General features: G+C 41.8%; 1 protein-coding gene across 1 annotated transcript in view; it reads right to left on the minus strand.

The window, feature by feature from the left end:
* GPR158 (G protein-coupled receptor 158) overlaps window positions 1–20,166 on the minus strand; it is a 337,238-nt gene that overhangs the window by 44,759 nt on the left and 272,313 nt on the right.

The raw sequence follows: 20,166 nt of genomic DNA on the forward strand, positions 1-20,166 counted from the left end.
GAAAGCACTGTGCTGACTGAAGTGGTATAATGGGCACTCCTAGATTTACTCCCTCAGGACTGATGCGAATTCCTTTCTGTTCCTGTTTTCAATGAGCATTAGGTGATTCTAGCAAGATCAGATAAACTTGCTTCTAACAGCAAATGAACATCAATCCTACCAAGTCCTTTTGATGTGGGAGCTGCCTGGTCAGGGTGCTCCAGCCTGACTCACTGCCTTGTCCCTTGTTACTCAGCTCTGAATAAAAGGGGCTGAAAATAAATAAATACTTGAGTGTAGTCAGAGGTTGCTGTGAAAGTACTTCCGAACTTGTCGGTGTGCATGCAGGTGGAAATGTTCAATACATTATAATACTCTACTAGTCACATCTCCCTGAGAGTACTCTGTCAAGCACATAATGCCTAATAATAATGGAAGCCAACATGGACACATGGGTTTGTTCTCTATTTGAGTTTCTCTTTTCCTGAATGGGGATACTGAGCAAATTAAATGATTTGCCCAAGATGACCTAGCTTAAAATCATTAAAGGTAATTTTAATATTTCCCTAAATTGTTGATATTTTCCTCAGAACATTTCCTTTTCTTTTAAAAAATTGTATTTATTTACTTCAGAGGCAAGGAGAAAGAAAAGGAGAAAAAGAGGAGGCATTTCCTTTCTTGATTCAGTTTTCAAGTGTATGGGACAGCCCTCAGCTCATCCAGGCCAAAGCCAGAAGCCAGAATTTAATCTGGACATCTCACATGGGTGTAGAGACTGAAGCACTTGAGCCATAACCTGCTTTCCTCCCAGGATACAAATTAGCAAGAAGTTAGATTCAGAAGTGGATCTTGAACCGAGGGACTCTAATATGAGATGCTGGGCCTCAAGTCTTAATCATTGAGTCAAATGCCTGATCCATTACATTGTCTTAAAAATAGCTTTGTAGGGGCCGGTACCATAGCAGAGTAGACTAAACCTCCACCTGCAGCACCAACATCTTATGTTTATGACCCTGCGAAAGCAGTGGAGGATGGCTCAAGTCCTTGGGCCCCTGCACCCATGTAAGAGACCAGGAAGAAGCTCCTGGATCCTGGCTTCAGACAGACTCAGCTCCGGCCAATGCAGTCATTTGGGGAGTGAACCATCAGAAGGAAAGTCTCTCTCTCTTTCTCTCTGTAACCCTGCCTTTCAAATAAAAGTAGATAAATCTTGAAAAAAAAAATAACAGTCTTCTTAGCCTTTATATTTCCTTAATCAAATATTCCTGGAAGGCATGCTTTAGCTAACATTGTACCCATATTTACACAAGTTACACTCACTCCAGGCCCAGTGTCTGGAAGAGAGTGGTCATCAATATTTGCCTGCTCAGCAAGAGAATGAATCCAAGTTTGCTGATCACTCATATATCCAATTTATCACATTTAAACAAATACCAGAGCAGGTCATATTTCCAACAGATATCTCTTTCAAATTTGGCCCCATTCTCCACAGCAGCAACAGGAATCCAAGCAATCATCTTTTCTCGTGTAGAGTCTTGTTATCTTCGCAATTTATCTCATGGCTACTCCAGTCTTTGTGGGTTTTTATCATAGTTTTGCTACCCAAAGCACAAATTTGATAATATCCCATCCTTGCTTAGAAACTACTATTGATTTCCTGATACTGAGTTTCCATTGATTTTTTAAACTGCATACAAATCACCTGTTTTATACATGTCCAGCATTCTTTATTTAGTCCTTCCCTCCTCTCCTCCAACCTTGTCTAACATGCCCCGTGTTATGGCCATGTGGAACTTCTCAGCTCTAAACACCCACAGATTGATATAACTCTACCTGTCTTTGTACCATTATCCCTAGGAAATTCTGCTCTCCTTCTTTGCCCAGAGATCCTACCAGCTCATGCTCCCAGAATGCAATTGCTTTTTCCTCTTCAGTAGCTTTCTGTGCTGCCACTGTATTATCATCTATTATCTTTTTGTCTCTCTTCTACAGGGCAAACTGTTCAATGAATGCTTGTTGAATGGATAAATGAATGAATGAAAGTTTCTTTCTGAGGAATCATCAGCTCCAAAGTTATGTGGCTTCTTTAAGCTTAATGCATCAACAGCTTTAATAAACTTAGAAGAATGTGAACGTCTGCAGGTGACATAGAAAAGAGGAGTTCCTGGAATACCCTTTGGCAAGAGTCACAGCACAGGATGTGTCATTCTGTGTTCTCCTGGCAGGTGCACTTAGGATATGCTATAAATGGCAAAATTGCGAAGGTGCCAATGAAAAAATAAAACTGCTTAAAATAATCTTTTTTACTGATCATCAGTGTGCCTAAAATACCCACCATTCAAATCACTCTGCATCTTGAAGAGATCCCTACAGCAATTTTACAGAAAAGGATTAGAGTTATGGGAGTTAAACTGAGAACCCCTCAAGACGGATTAGTTCTTGGAGGAAGAAGGACAGGACTAGGATGTTTTGATGCCAAACAGCAGGGAGGAAAGATTCTAGGGAGGCAGACTACAGGAAACCAGACAGTATTGCACTTGGGATAGAAAAGGGCTGACGCACTGGACATACTCAAAGGACGAGCAGCTGGGGGGAGAGAAGTATGGCAGAGGCAAGGTCATTGACTGGTGTCCTGTTGTCCCCTCTGAAGATGTCTCATGTCTCCTGGAGGCACTCTGAAAGTGAAACTGAAGCAAGACCATAAATAGGATATCCTGTTTATTTTACGTATTGTTCATCTTTGCTGCCATAGGGGTGCTCCTCCTTCAGCATAATGCCTTTGGTGGGGTGGGATGATGAGGGCATCAGAGGGCTGTCAGATGGGCCTCCAGCTTTCCCAGCATCTGCTCAGGGGCTAAGCTATGTGGAGTCTATGTTACCCTGACACACCATCACTGTCACCTTCCAGCTGCTTTTGAACTTCATAGACACAGAATTAAAACTATGTATGTTCCCCTGTGAGACTGAACCTGCAGTGCAGTTTTTGGCATAGTAAGTCATTCCACCTTAGGGTTACAACATTCACACTCGTTGGGGGAGTCCTTGGGGCTTTTCACACACTTATTTTCGCTTTTCCTGTGTTATTTATCTCATGGATGGAGCTATGCAGGACTCAGCTCCCCACAGCTCAGGAGAGGAGACCACACCAGAAAGATAAGACGAGAATGAGAGCAAAGATCTCTTTGATTGCCACTCAACCTCCTGCCTCTTCTTCCCTATGTGGTACACTTCACAGAACAATGCTTGAGGAGGTGTGGGATGTGACTGGATATTCTGGTAGTGTTCCACTAAAGCAGTAAGGTAAGAAAGGGCAGGTTGTTTGCTTTTTCTAACCCAATCTGATGAAAAAGTGAGATAAAATGTGTGAACACTACTGTGGGTGGCTTGACAGCCATTGGAAGGAGAGGAGCAGGGCCTACCTCAGAGACTGAGACAAGGTTTATTACATAAAGCTAAGGAGCAGACTGAATAAGAAAGACTGGGTTGCCACCTGCTGAGGCCAGGAATGAAGTCAGAGCTGCAAGAGTGGGTCTTTTCCATCAAAGCCCAGAAGGCCAGGTGACAGTGAGATGCCTGTCCCTGTTCCCACCCCATTTCAGGCGTCAAAGACTTGGTTACTGCGCTGGCTATGAGTTTCATAATTTTTCAGAATTTGCCTTTGTGTTGTGTGTTTGAAAGGCATAGAGGTGGAGATAGAGGCAGCTAGAGAGCTCTCCTATCCACTGATTCACTATTTGCCTGCAATGACTGGAGTTGAGCCAGGCAGTTGCAGGGAGCTTGGAACTTCACCTGGTTCTCCCAGCTGAGCCATCACCTGTTGTCTCTCGGAGCGTACATCAGCTGGGATCTGGGATTGAGGCAGATCTGGGGGTCAAACCCAGGCACTCGATATAGGATGCTAGCAGTGCAGACACTGCTTGGCCAAACGTTCAGCTCTCATGGGGCTTTCATTGTCTGTGTGTCTTTGTTGGTAAAAATGACAACACTATGTAAGCCGGAGTGCCTGAGAAGCCAGGCCCACCTCCAGGACAGTAACTGCACCCTCCTCCTGTGAGGCAGGTTTCCTAAAGACACTCCTCTTCAGTCAGATTCTTCAGGGTCAGGAATTCCAAACACCCACTTGATTTGTCAGGCTCAGTGATTCGCCTGACCTCCCCAAAGAATGTCATCTTCCTCTGTGCATCTGCTGTTTCTCCAGCGTTTGTGGAGAGAAGACTTTGCTCTCACTTGAATTACCTTGAAGCCAGGCACTACAGAAAAATCGATGGACTTTCTCCGTGAGCATCTATTTCTGGCTGCTTCATTTTGTCCCATTGATCTATTTATCTGCCCTTAGACCAATTAACACTGTAGCCAGTCCTGTAGCTTTAGGGAAAATCTTGAAACCTGATAGTGTAAATCCTCTGGTTTTGTTCTTTTAAAGTAACAATTTGGCCAGTCTAGATACTTTGTGTTTCCACACGAATTTGAGATTCAGCTTGTCAATTACTATTAGTAAAGCCTGTTGGGATACTGTTTACAATGATGATGGTTCTTACAGATCAATTAAAAGAGAACCAGCACCATTTAACTCATGAACATCCTAGGATTCTGTTCTTATTTAATAGGTTTTCTTTATCTTCTCTTGGCAGAATTGTGTAGGTCTAAGTAATACCTTGCATCATTTTTGGAAACATTTAGGTGAATGTATTTCTGAATATATTTTATATAAAATACAAAATTAAAATATTAATTCACAGGTTATTTGTTGTATGTAAGAAAAACTGCTTTTTTAAAAAAAAAATTATACTTACTTATTTAAAACGTAGAGGGACAGAGAAAGAGGAGTCAGAAAAGTACTAGGTACTGGTTTGGTTTCCAAACGCCTGCAACAGCCAAGGCTGGCCCAGATTAAAGGCAAGGGCTTGGAGCTTCCTGCCTGTCTCTCAAAGGGTGAAAGGCACCCAATTATGTGGGCCACTGTTTGCTTCCTTCTCAGGTCCATTAGCAGGAAGCAGCATCAGAAGCAGAATATCACAACCAATGCTCCAAATCAATGATTTTTGTGTAGTAACTTTGTATCTTACAGCCTCCCCACATTCACTTATTATTTCTAGTGTTACAGATATCTTTGAATTCATAAAAATGATCATGCTGTTTGCAGACTAAAAGGATATTTTAGTATTTCATTTCCAATGGTAGTAGGCTTTTTTCTTTTTTTGCTTTATGTCACTAGCCAGAATCTCCAATATTATGTGCTTTTTAATGATTTTTCATTTTATTTGAAAGTGAGAAAAAAAAAAAAGAGAATGAGATCTTGCACCACCTAACTTACTAATTTACTTTCCAAATGCCTGCATCAGCCAGAGATGAGTCACACTAAAGCCAGGAACCAAGAACTCCATCTGGATTACCCACATTGGCTGCAGGGACCCAAGCATTGAAGACATCACCTGTTGCCCCCTTCGGGTGCACATTAGTAGAAAGCTGGATTGGAAACATTAGAGCTTCTGTGTGGGATGTAGCTGTCCCAGGCTGCATGTTAGCTACTGTGCCAAGGGCCCATCCCCAGGATGATAAAGGAAGTAGCTGGAGCAGACAGCTGCTATTCGCTGCTGATGTCATTTCTATGAGTTGTGACTTTAGGGAGTTGTCCTTTATCAAACTGAGGTCCAGGCCCTGTAATCCTTGGTCATCAATAGCTTGGTCACTGATAGCTTTTTACCATATGTGGATGTTGAATTTTGTCAAATTTTTTTTTTTTAAAGATTTTATTATTATTGTTGGAAAGCCGGATATACAGAGAGGAGGAGAGACAGAGAGGAAGATCTTCCATCCAACGATTCACTCCCCAAGTGAGCCGCAACAGGCCGGTGCACGCCAATCCGATGCCGAGACCAGGAACCTCTTCCGGGTCTCCCACACGGGTGCAGGGTCCCAATGCATTGGGCCGTCCTCGACTGCTTTCCCAGGCCACAAGCAGGGAGCTGGATGGGAAGTGGAGCTGCCGGAATTAGAACCGACGCCCATATGGGATCCCGGGGCTTTCAAGGCGAGGACTTTAGCCGTTAAGCCACGGCGCCAGGCCCTGTCAAATGTTTTTAATACTAGGATGATCACACAACTTTTCTCCTTTATACCATCACTGTAGGTCAACTGCATTATTAATTTCACCTAACTTTGGATGGCTGGAATGAACACCATTTGGATATGATGTATAATCACTTTTTTAATTCTCCAAATCTATATCCAGTTTATTAATACCCTGTAAAGGAATTTGCATGCATTCATAAGTGATATTTCTTGTATTCTTTTCTTATAAGATCATGATCAGGACTTGGTATCATGATAAGATCATGTAAGTAGGTATTGGGAGTGTGAATTCATTGTGAGTTGGAAATGTTCCTCTTCCACTATCTTCCAAAAGAATTATTTAAGACTGACATCTTGTTGTCTTTAAATGTGCCATAGAGAAGGCAGAGATAGTTAAGCCTATAGTTCTGTTTCGTTGTTATTTTTCAAAATTGTCTATTCAGAGTTTTTATCTCATCTGCCAGTCATTTTGGCAAATTGTCTTTTTCAGATTTTGCCCATTTCCTCTGAGTTATGGGATTCATTGACACGAGGGCTTAGTGCAGCATTGGCTCATTATCCTCTGGATATCTGCAGCATCCTGAGTGATCCTTTTTCATTCCTGCTACAACAGGAGCCTCTGTTGAGTGCTTTGAATGCAGATACTATAGACCATCAGGCTCCTGGCCTACCATCCTCTCTCCCTTAGCTTAAAGTGTCCTTGTCTTGTCTTTTTGATTGCAAATCGACCACTCACTGAAATTATTTCACTGAATAGAGGGATCAGCACAGACAGCCTTACAGAGTTCCAATCACCAGACTCGCATGAGGTCATTTGCTTGTTTGCTTCTGTAATAGAGAACATCCTGATGTTTGGCATTGTTCCAAGAAACTCCAGGTTCAAGGAAAAAATATTCACCTCCTGAATGTAGCTCATTGACTGATGGAAGCTCACCTGGCCATCTTAAAAACTCCCCAAAGAACATAGTACCAGCGATCAATCAAAGGCAGGCCAGTGAGAGCCACAGACTGGACACGGGCAATGACAACTCACCTCTCCTTCCAACTTCAATCTCATAAGAATCATTACCCTCAACTGCTTGGGGAGCACAGGAATTGATAGCTGCCCTGTCTTTTTTTTTCAATAAATGCCTCCTTTCTTCCATCACCTCAATGTCAGTGATTGGTTTTGTGCACCAAAATGGACCCAGATTTGGTGGGTTGACTAGTACTTTTTTTCTTTATCTTTATTTTACTTATTTATTTATTTTTAATTTTTAATTTTTGAATTTTGTGGTACAATTTTGTATAGGCTGGGATTCCCTACCCCCCAACTGAGTTTCCCCATGTGGCTACAACAGTATAGTCCTTCATAAGGAGTCGTAATTCCATCAGTCTCTTATTTAAGCGTGCCCTGATATTGCTGGTACAGATAATGTCAGACAGTCCAACATTTCATTGTCTGCATATTTCCAACAGTTTCATTGGGGGTCCATCTTTTGTTTGGAAGCAGGGATGCATGTTGCATTGTACCCCCACATGTGGATATGGTAGACTCCAGTACTCCATCACTATATATTTCCATAAATGAGAAGCCATGAAACAAGGTCAGCAACTGGTATGAATTAGAACAACAGAAACAACAGCAGCAACAACAACAACAGAGAGAAAGAGAGAGAGAGATACCTTCCTTCTGCTGATTGACTCCTCAAAGGGCCACAAAGGCCAGGATTGGGTCAGGCTGAAACCAGGAGCCTGGAGCTTCTTCCAGGTCCTCCACATGAGTGGCAGGGGCCCAAACACTTGGGTCATCTTCTCTGCTTTCCCAGGCCATTAACAGGGAGTTGGATTGGAAGTGGAACAGCCAGGACATGAACCAACACCCATATGGAACTGGTATCACAGGTGGTCGCTTTGCCTAGTACACCAAAATGCCAGCTTTTCTTCATGTCTTTATAGTCACTCTCTAAGTTGGCAGCCACTGTCCCCATAACTCCCTAGTTTTTGTCTCATGTTTGAGAGGTAGGGGACAGCTAAGGGTTAACTGGGGAAGCTGAGAAAAGCAAATCCCAACACCCTTTCCTGGTCTTCTTTGTCTCTTAACCTTGGAGCAGGAGACCTAAAAAGGTTGATTGGGGAAGCTGACAGAAAGAAATTACAAGCTTAAACAGAAACCTTTGCTTAAAAAACTGTACATAGGGCCTGGCGCAGTGGCCTAGTGGCTAAAGCCCTCGCCTTCAACACCCTGAGATCCCATATGGGCGCCGGTTGATGTCCCAGCACCCCATTTCCCATCCAGCTCCCTGCTTGTGGCCTGGGAAAGCAGTCAAGGACAGCCCGGGGCCTTGGGATCCTGCACCTGCACAGGAGACTTGGAGAAAGTTCCTGGCTTCTGGCTTCGGATTGGCGCTGCTCTAGCTGTTGCAGTCACTTGGGGAGTGAACCAGCAGATGGAAGACGTTTCTCTATCTCTCCTCCTCTCTGTATATCTGGCATTGCAATAAAAATAAAATAAATCTTTTAAAAATCCTCACAGACATAACAGCAGGTGACTACACACCAGGTGACTTCAACACCACACTGAGGCCCCCTGGGCAGCTCCTAGGAAATCACAACCTTCCCGCCTCCTTGTTTGCGGAGACTCCAGTCTCAGCCGACATCAGAGCTTAGATCTGCACCTGCTTCTGTCCCTCTGAGAGGCTCACTTGCTTTTCCTGTAATAAACCTTTGCCCTTACCTGCGTGAGCGTCACTCAGTTCATTGAGGCTTACACGAACATGTACCACTCTCTACTTCCACGACTTACCCAAATGGGTACAGTCCCTACCTTTCACAATTCCCCCTCTGCTTCTCTCTCAGAAGTAACTCCAGGCTCTGATGCCTTAAGACAAAAAGAGAAGTGCTTCTGGCTAAAGCTCTAATCTTCATCCAATTATATCCAGAGTGCTCTCTGAGTCAAAGCCAAATACTGTAGACTCCGCCCAGAACTGCTCCTTATTTACAAGTTAAATTCCTTCCAGACTCCGCTGGCTTTGGATAGTTTTCCAGCTCTTTCAAACAATTGTATTCTCCAGGGTTTATAATTGCTCTCTGTTGGCAGGTTAGCTCAATATAAACTACTCTGCTATTAGAACCAGGACTCCTAGGTCAGTTTTATAAACAGCTTTATGATGGTGTAACACAAGTATCATACCATTCATTCACTTAAAGTGTTCCATTCAATTTTTTCTTCTTGCACTAACAGAAAATTATGTGATCATTACCTCAATCATTTTTAACATTTCATTAACCCATTCATTCCCTGCCATAGACAATTACTAATCTGCTTCCTGTATCTATAAATTTGCTGATTCTGGTTAAATCTTAGATTAGAATTGACACGGGGCTCTGATTAGACAGCAAGTGAGGGAAAAAATGAGCTGGAAGAGTCCCCCCCCACAATTTCTGTCTTTAGCTCTTTACCTTACTTCTACCACCCGACATGTCGATCCAAGATGTCCACTTTCCAATGATGCACCTGAGCCTCTTTCACAATACAGAGGGTCCTGTGACGACAATGAAGACCTCATGTGCACGAAGCCCTACCCAGACCCCGCTCTGTCTGTACATTCAATTGGGAAATCACTGGATGTGGGTGCGGCCCTCTTTGATCTGCTCCCATGCTCACTCCTTGTGGACAGTTCTCTCTTTTTTTTTTTTTTCCGGCTCTCCCAGTAAGTATCTTTTCATGCATCTGTTTGCACTTATGCCTGAATGTATCCTCATTCCATCACTTTAAATAAATCTTATTCTCATTATCGCACTTTGTATATGTCTCTGCTTCAAAGTCTTATCTCACATGGGGGCGAGAGCCTGGAATAAAAATAGGAAAACACATTTCTAGAACAGGATAAGAATCTTTTGCTACTGCCTTCTTTAATTTGGTCTAAAGTTTTCAAAGTTTATCTACGCATCCATCAGGGCTTTAATTCTTATCATTCATGAATAATACTTCATTGCATTGCTATGATATGTAATATACTACTTAGCTATAGATATTTAATATATGGTCCAATATAGTAGAATTGCTGGAAATAGGGTAGTTCTGTGTCTAACAATGGAAGGAAATTTCAAACTTTTTGGAAAGAAATCACACTGACTTACATTGCCATGAGTCATACATAAGATTTTCAACTTATCCACCTTCTTGCCAGCACCTGCCACTACTTCTGTTTTCTGGTAGGCACCTCTGTGGGTGACAAGTGCATTTTGATTCACATCTCCCTAGTGAGTAATGACAGTGATCATCCTTATACGTGCTGATTGGCCATTTGTACATACCTTCTGGAGACATTTTCTTCAGGGTCTTTGTTTTTAAATTAGGTTATCTGTCTCCTGTTCCTAATGCCTTTGATGTAGACTTTGATTTTCAGGTCCTGACAGCTCTTCCTCAGCTTGCAGGTCCTTTGTAAAAAGGAAATTCCTTATATAAAGGGAGTGTCATAATGGTGAAGCCAGAGCCAAGACCCTGAGTCACCAAGACTAGAACTGTTAACATGTCTGCAGTGGCCTTCACCAAACAGGGACTACAAATCCTATCCCTGTCCCCAGACAGACCAGAACCCATCCTTGTCTTGAGTAACAGTGCTTGTCCCAGATTATTGACCGGTCAAAGGAGGGCCACACACACTCTAGACCAATCAGAGGTTATGTGCAAGCTACTCACATGTCTCGGTTCCATGTGAACTGATATTTAAGAGAGGTCTGGGACTAAGCACTGCCTGGCAAACTGTCTGCTCTTGCACACTGCAAATAAAGCCCTGCTTTCTTTTGCCTCTTGCCCGTGACTGCATGTAAGTAACTGGCTTGCCTACAGTAGGCAAACAGACTCAGTTTCGCGGTTCTGTAGCAATTCCTCCAGCCAGTTTCAGGGATGCTCCACAGCATTTTATTATTGAATCACGAGCATTCATTATATATTCTGAATACAAGTTTGCTATCAGATAGAGGTTATGTAAATCTTTTCTCCCATTTTATCTGCTTTCATTTCACTTTTGACGGTATGATGTTCCCCACAAGAGTTTCTGTTTTATTTTTATCAAGTTCAATATCCCCGTTTTATCTTTCAGCACTTGAGGTTTTAAGAAACCATTGCGAAATCCAAGGTCATGGAGAGCTATATCTATGTTTTCTTCTAAGAGGCTTACAGTTTTACCTCTGTCATTTTGAACTTGATTCCTTTTGAGTTCATTTAATTTTGTCTATTCATGTGTTTATTAGTTTTTCCAGCACAATCTCCAATATTCTTCTTCCATTGAGCTGCCTTCATACCCTTATCAATGGAACTCAAAGCTAAGGGTTTATTTTAAGATCCTCCAAATTTTATTCAAATTTTATTCAATTGACTGATAATATTGATCCTCATACCTATATCACATCCTTTAGACCAGCATAGCTTTGTAATATGCTTTCTAGGAATCAGGAAACAAGAGTCTCCCAACTTTGTTCTTCTGAAATTGTTTGTATATTCTGGGCCACTTGCATGTGCACATACATTTTAACATCATCACTTTGAGAACTTTAGCTAAAGACTGAGTTTAAGCTTGCACTGAATATGTAAATCAACGTAAAATTTTCCCACCTATGAGTTCTCTTAATGTAGTTTTTAAATCTCTTACAATAGTGTTTTGTGGTTTTCAGGGTAGAAACTTGTCCTTCCTTTGCTAACTTTATTCATAAGCATTCTAGTCTATTTCAAATGGAGGGGCTTTATTATCATCATTTTAGGATACCACTGCTGCAGCCCAGAAGCAAAGCTGACAAAGCTGACTTTTATACTGACCTTGTTTCCTGAAAATGTCGCAGAACTTGTTCGTGAGTTCTACCGTCTTTTTCTTTAGGGGCTCCATAGAATTTTCTTTATACAAGATCATTTCATTTGCAAACATAGATAGTTTTTCTTCTCCCTTTTTCATTTTCTGGCCTCACTGTTATGGCTAGCTGCTACAGCACAATGCCAGATAAAGGTGGTCCCAGTGGACACCATTATCTTGGTTCTAATCTTAGGGGAGTAGTCTGCAGATGTCATCCAGGCCTGGTTGGTTTCGTCATTTCCTCATTGGGTTTCTATTTAACTGTTACATTTGTTATTGGAAGTAGGGGAGTCAAGTCTGTAAACAGTTGCCTGCTTCTCATTTGCATGGCTTTCTGAAAGCAAAAACTAGAACCAGATGAGAGCAGCTCCTGACGCGAAGCCTCTTGCTTGATTTTTGGGGGAGTAACCAGAGGCAATTACAAATTGGGTCTCCTGAGAGAAGCCAGCGCTGCCACCTAGACTTGGCACTCTTACTTTGGTCTGCGTGCTTAGCATAGATGGTCTAAACCAAGGCTTCCTAGTTGTAAGACCTTGAAGACATTCTCCCCTTTGACCCTGTTCTTGGTACTTTCTCATCCCCAGCTATTCTTTCATCCCAGGGTCCTTGCATTTAGATCTTCCTCTGCAATGAGACGATTCCTTGTGACCGCACTGACACATCTGACTCTTATGTTTGGTTCAATCTTACAGGTGACTACGGAGCAGTGGGGAAGCCACACTTCTTTCCTGTGAGCTTCTTACTAACACTGTGACCCAAACCTAGACCAAAACTCTGTTTTTGGCTCATCATTTCCATCAGGAGCTCTGACGTCTTGTCTGCAGCTAACTCCCATTTAGCTCAAACGTTCAGAATTTTCTTTAAGACAGACTTAGTCTTTTATGTTTTGAAGCATAAAAAGTACAGAAAGGGAACAAAGAATGATGTGCCTTGGTCACAGACATATCATACAATTAATAAATCCACATGCTTTGTTACTACTGTTTGGGATTCTTAAATAAAACTTTCTCTGTGTGAGGTACAAGTTAAACATTTCCCTCTTCCACATCCTAACCCTGTCCACACATTCGCAATTATAAAAAAAAAAAAAAAAGCACATCTTACTTTCCTTTTCATATTCCAATTAACAAAAGCTATTATTCAATAATTGTGTAGCTGATCCAGAAGACATGAGTCCATAAACTTCTGAGAGGTGGTTGTAATGGCAGATCCCAGATAAGAAAGGGATTTATGAATACAAATCAAATATAGCTAGATGCCATACCAAATTAACCAAAACTTAAGCAGCATCAGTACTAACTCTAGAAATTTGGTAGACAACCTATCCCTAATTCTTTTATTCCTTTTGAAAGTTCTCCTGTTAATTTGGAAAGAGCGTATTTGAAACTGAAGAAATTCTTCCTTCCCTAGCATCCTCTAGAATAAAGGGGCTCCCTTGCAACAACTCCCATCTCTTAATCGACTGTCCAGTGTCCAGTAGCCCAGGATTGGTTTCAACCTTAGTTATTCCCCAACACTCCCACTGTCCTCCAGGGGCTCCAGGGAAAGCATGAGGATGAACCCAATGATTAATCACACATAGAGATTTCCTAGCAGCTGGTTCATTCCCCCAGTTCCATTAATATCTAGCATCAGCGCTAGGGCTGATGCTAGGAGCTGGGAACTCAACCCAACCCTCCCCTGTGGGTTCTCAGGAACCTATTTAAGTCACCACTGCTGGAGATTCGCCATATCTGCACTAGCAGGAAGCTGCGACCAGGAGCCAGTACCATAAACCAAGCCCAGGCACTCTGATACAAAGTGTAAGCATATTCACTGATGTCTTAAACACCAAGCTAAATGCTCCTTCCCTGTCACTCTATCTTACAAACTTCACAATTATAAATTCTGTAGTAACTTTCTACAACTCAGGAGTCTGTGTTTATGGTGAATTCAATGAAACCTATCCGATTTCCATCAAAGCAGAGTTAAGCCCAGATCTCTTTTCCATCTTTCATAACTCTCACCCTCAAAATCCTTATCTCATTGCTAAAGCCAAGTAGAATCTGATGGCACCTGCATCAAAAGGGTTATAGGGAATCTTGAGGTTCTCACCCTGCAGGAAGATCTCCTTATGAAAAAGGTAGGCTTGTAGTTTCCCTGAGAACCTGATTCAAACAAATCTCCAGAACACTTAAAAAGCAGATCTGTTATGGATCCCCACAGTGCTAAGCTCTGGCCTCCCACTTGGGGAGTGGCAAGTTTAACAGGAGTAAGTTGAAAATGTTCATGTGAATGTTTTTGGTCATTTCTGTAAAACTGACAGTATTTTTGAGACCACTTAACATCAAGTCTCTTAATTTACAAAGTAGCCAAGACCCCAAATGACTGAGAGTGACTTGTACAGTCATACAGTTGGCCAAATCAAAGCTGTTAAGGCAGGTTTCTTGATTTCTTAGTTTATTGTTTTTAACCCTGATTATGGGTAATTAAAGGGGCTTGACAGAAGAGTCCCCCCAGGAGTTATCTGGAAGAGTCAAAGGAAAAGATAAAGGAGATTAGTCTCCATCCTAAATCTTTTCGCTGAAGTGGTCTCAGCTTTGAATAACTGTCCTCCTGCTACTACCTGCAGGATTCAAGTGCTCCTTGAAGGCATTTTGGCAGCAGTTTTTGTATGTGATTTTATATGCATCCTATTTCCTGACACGACTTTCACACCACCAGCAGGATGTCATTATTTTTGCTAAACTCATTTCTTGGGGTCTTGAGCATTTCTATAAACACTGAGACTTTTACTGGGTCAGGTTAGCAAGTACTATTATCACTTTTACACTCAGTTACATACAAACCACACTAAAATAATCAAAACCCAAGGACTGGCAACATGGCTATTTTAGTTTAGAGTAAAAGGCAAAGCTCTTATATAAAGTTGAGGATTCATGTGTTAGCTATCTAGGATACATTTTTTTAACTCTCCTTTGGGCTGTTTATCAATGACATGGCATTCATAAACACTGTTGGCTGTTGACCCAACACAGTTGCCGTTCTTTATCACTTACGGCACTCAGATGGTACCCCAGGATCTATCACTGAGGTAGACTGTATTCTCCAAACACAAGCACACTGGTCCCCATGCTCTTCTTACCCTATGATATGTCTGCATTTCCTTGGACCTTATAGTTACTTCATCTCCGGAGTGTGCTAGAACTAAAGTGATGGGACTTTGGAGGTTAGGTCATGAAAGGCCAATATGGCTTACCCTGATTATCTGTGCTGCTTGCCCTGAGAGCACAGACTGCTGGATATAGTGTCTGTAGAAAGGCCAGGTATACATGTCCCAGCCATGGTGCCAGTCATCATTATCTTTCCGTCCTTGGTAAACATCAATACCAGATGTGTCTATGAGAAACTACTGGACCAATGTCACCTGAAGCCTTGGAAGAAGTCAACCCACACAGGCTCTGGTGAGCACAGTACAGTGAGAAGCTACTATTTCTGTCCTCATCAGAATTCTGGAACCCCAGATTTTGTGAATATGCCAAGGGATTGTTTCCTCCCACTAAATTGGAGGTCATACATCTTGCAGCTACGTAAACTGGAACAACCCTGCACAATGGTCTAGGATATCCAACTGGCACTTCTGTCTGCATCCATGAGGTGGCAATGTCTAAAGACATTTTTTCATTGTTGTGACGAGGAGGAAATGTTCTGGTACTGAATGAGCAAAGACAATGCACAAGGCAGCCCCTTCTGTCAACAAAAATTATCCACTTCCAAATGTCAATGGATCCTAAGTTAAGAATTCCTGAACTAAACCAAAAAATAGCTTTGAGTCTTAGATCTTATTTGGATAGCACCTACTGGTGAAAACAATTTTTCACAGACAGGCGGGAGGAGAAAGATGCTCTGCCAGTTTTCCAAGAAAATGGGAATTCTAACATCTCATTCTAAGAATAAAAATGAAGTTGGACGTAAAAAATGTTCATGAAAGTATCAAGTCTACTCCTTTATCTGATAGCAGTATTCAGGGGGAAATCTACAGCTGTTTCCTGTTACCTACATTAAAAAAAAGAAAAACACCTCTGTTTTCACAGTGTTTCAGTAATAGATGAAATTAAACTGTCCATCAGAAATCATGGCCACATTCTATGGAGTATAAATTTAGGATACAGCTTCACGTTTGTTATTCAAATTGATTCTATCAATTTGAATTTGAACTGTACTACTGCAACAAGGTGGAGGAATCCACCATGGGGGGAAGGTACGGGGAGGGGTTGGGGGAATCCCAGAGCCTATGAAACTGTGTCAAATAATGCAAAGTAATTAATTTAAAAAGGGGGGAATAAAAAGATTTAAAAAATTGATTCTATTCTGGGTAACCATATTCAGATGTGAATCTAAGATTTCTGAAAGGATAAATGTTTGAATACTTCTGTGACTCAAAGAAAGCATTAAGATTTCCAATTTTGCCACACAGAGAAATGAACTGAAGATAGTGGTTCTTTTCTTATAACCTAGTGTTTGCATGATTGCTGTCATGTTAGGTTTTTTGTCATGCCATTACGTAGACTTTTTAAAAACTTCTTCTGATAGAGCCTATCTTATCTTCTTTTGTGACATATAATTTGCCTTGAAGAATGTTAGAAGTATATTTCCATAGTCAGATTTATAGTTCCTTACTCTTTAATTGTACAAAACTCGACATGAAAATTCCTGCCTTATGACATGCATCCTTAGACCCTCAGTCACCCATATTCTAGAGACAGTATGAGCCAAATGACTACTGTTGGAAACATGCTCTGGCTCGCTTTCTTCTTGTTAGGTTCAGAGGTGACTGGGAGTGAGAGAGACTTTGAGTCATGCAGTTTTTAAGGGAGAGAGAGTCTGACTTACCACTGTCTGGTGGGAGATGGCCCAGGACCACTGCCACATGATAGGGTGATATGTGAGGGGGCAATGGCTGCCCGGCATGGACAGTATTGGGCTTTTATATATCTTAGGCGTGGAGGATGCGAGAAGGTAGCAGCTCCTTATTTTGCTCATGTGAGGAGTGACCTGTAGCATAGGGCAGGGCACACATGGAGGTGGGCTGAGGCAAGATCTGGGTGGTTCCTGCAGGACATTTCAGACATTCCTGAGGATAAAAGTCTAGGATGATCCATGGTGGACTCACTGGCACTCTGCCTCAGGCCAGCATCCTGCTCTGCTCAACCTAACACTTTTCATGGGTGACTTTTCACCAGATTCCTCATCTTTGTGTCATGTTTAGATTCAGATTTCTTGCCTTGTCTCTCTTTTCAGTGTTGATATGATTACCCTCCCACCCTCTCTTGAGATCTCTGTGCTCATGGTCAGGAGCTGCAAGGGGCAGTGAGAACACACTGTGCCACCTTCTCTCTCCATCTGTCCTCAAGACTAGTGATGTTCATCGAGTTACCCAGATCCTAGGATGAGGACAACAAGCACATGGACCATAGTCTCAGCCTAGTCAGGTATGTGGCATGAACCAGAACCTGAGACTCCTATAATACACCATTGAATTTTAGATTGTTTGTTACACAGTAGAGCCTATGCATATCTTACGTGGCACACATTGATAAAGCACACAGTTGTCAAACCTCCTGGAGCAGGTAATGCTCAGATAGTAACTTTAGCATCATGTCTGTACATGAAGTATTATAGCACAGAATCCCATGCAAACTGAGAGGCAGCAAAAGCTGGTAGCCAGCAACAGCCATTGACTCTGGAAGCTACTCTTGGGTATTTACAGCAAGGCACAGCATCAGGGAACCAACTATGCACGCTGCAGGGTCCCGGTGCCTACATATCTTTGATTCATGGGGTGAGCTCCAGCAGATTTGGCTGAAAGGCATTTTAGTGTCATGGTATAACCGCCACTGGTGGCTATTTAGAAACTCGCGATTGCATTTGTTGGAAGAATATGAAAGCTCAACACTTGTCTATGGGAAGGAATCTCGGACACTCAGTTGGAGGAGCATCCTATGTTAACAGTGATTTGCCCTTGCCGCAGGCAAGCCCTAAGACATGTGGCTGTTGTTACTTCCTGCCAGCCAGTGGAAAGTTCCAAGTCACATTTTTGGTCCCTTTATAGCCAGGCAATGAAACCATAGTAGCATCTCAGTGAAGCTGTAGGACTAACATTTTTTTTTCTTTTTAGCAAAATTTTCTTTCCTTTGCTTCCTGTTCAAAATTGCTAGTTTTTAATTTTTAAATTATTTTGACTCTTTTGTTGTCATGTAGATAACTATATAAACTAAAAAACCACTTTTTTGCATTTTGCAATTTGTGAATTATTTGAACTGTTAATTATTTTTAGAGACATTCTTGTACATGCTTATGCAAAATCCTTGTTGTATGTGAATCACAGAACAAAATTGAGATCAATTAGTCATCAGTGTAGCTCTCTCACGCTATCTGATCTATTTTCAGCAACATGATTCCACCTGTATTTTAAGACTGCATAAATAATATTTTCAAAGAGTCCTCATATGTACAAGAAGTCTTCAAAAACAACTCATGGAAATTCATATCCTGAAAAAGCTATGTATGGATGTCAACTTTTTTTTCACTGCAACAAATTTATCTTTTAATTTAATTTTTCATGCATTTTTGGAATATGTTCATTCAAGGCAATGCTAAAGAAAAGGAATAAGTCTCTTCACATGATTTTTGTTGGATACCTTTGATAATTTTGCTTACTCCTTATTTTTAAAAGTATATAAGCTACAAAAACACAGTTTGCCCTTTGATTAGCCAAGAGGGAGCTATGGCATTGAAAGATTAATCATAGATTTGGAATATGTGTAGAACCTTGCATTAAATTTTGAAAGAGATATAAAATAGTTAGGCTGTTTGTATTTGACTGTTTAAAATGTGTTTGGAAGAGGAAGTTGAGTAAGATCGGTAATTGTCCCTGAGGAATGTAGGGAGTGGACAATAAATCCCTTCCCAACAAGGACAGGCCAGCGGTGTTCTGATAGAAGAACCTGTACAGGAAAATCCCTTCCCCACAACAACAGGACATTGGTGTTCTGATAGCAGGATAAGGATGTGTACAGGAAAGGGCTTCCCTCACAGGTAAGAAGATGAGACAAAACTCAGGAAGAGCCTCAAGGAAAGTAGGAATCATTTCATGGAAGACATGGGCAGGGGTCTGGATGGCATCTGCTCAAAGGTATGATGCACAAGGTAGTCACAGGCATGTAGGGACACATGCACAACAAGGAACTGGCAGATGCAGCCAGCATGAAGACAAGGTGGAGAGTGGAAAGGAGGTGTTGGATGTAAAGAAAGGATTAAGTCCCTTGTCCTGGCGGCCACACCTAAGGGCAGATATTTCTCCCCATCAGCAATTAGAAACCACTGACAAAAGTTTTAAGGAATAGACCTCACAGCTGGATGAAGGGAGTTGGATATTTGTCCTGACAACCGAGAGGAAGACAGATGGAAAGGAACAGAGAGAAGCAGAAGTAACCCAGGAATGAGCAAGGCCCAAGAGCTGGCGAAAAAGGAGGTGAAACCGTAGAGGGAAACCTCTTTCCTTAGACCCCTGGTCAACAAAGAGATGAGTAAAAAACCTGCATTCAGCAGAGGTGGTTGCAGGTAGAACACAAGGGTCAGAATGTCTCGTCTGCCAGGCAGATGCATCTGTCTGCAAGTTCATATCAGGAGTTACTCTGCATGCTGAGAAGTGTGTGTGGAGGAACTGAGCTGCAGAAATCCTTAAATCTGGCTGAGTCCCAAAGAACCCTGAGAGCTTATCTCACACAGCATCTTTACTTTGAAAATGAAAAACAGAGGTCAGAAAACACACAGACAAGCTTCAACCATCACATCACCCTCACCAAAACTGCCAGTGCGCATAGAACATCTGCCTTGTGCCAGGCGTGGCTCTCAATTTAACATGTGTAATCTCACTGACAACTCTTATGAGGAAACACTAGCTCCATTTGATAGATGAGAGAACTGAGGCAGGTAAAGATCAAATAATTTCCCCAAGATTACACACTGAGTATGTGGTCGAGGTGGGATATAATTTCAACCAGCATTACTTGAGAGTTCATGCTCTCAACTTTTCACTGAACTGCATCTAAGTCATACAGTAGGGGTTGATCAAGAATTAATACCTGGCTTTCTAAGCCAGTGCCCATGATAACAGGTGGTAAAAAGCAAGCTCGGCCATTAAAGGATAAGCATGTTTTTACATGAGTTAGGTCCAAAGGGTTCAGTTGTGATGAAAGAGCTATGTTGAGTCACTAGAGAAAAGCCACACTCTTGGATGTAG

The sequence above is a fragment of the Ochotona princeps genome, chromosome 10, assembly GCF_030435755.1.
Source record: "Ochotona princeps isolate mOchPri1 chromosome 10, mOchPri1.hap1, whole genome shotgun sequence".
NCBI classification, from domain to species: domain Eukaryota; kingdom Metazoa; phylum Chordata; class Mammalia; order Lagomorpha; family Ochotonidae; genus Ochotona; species Ochotona princeps.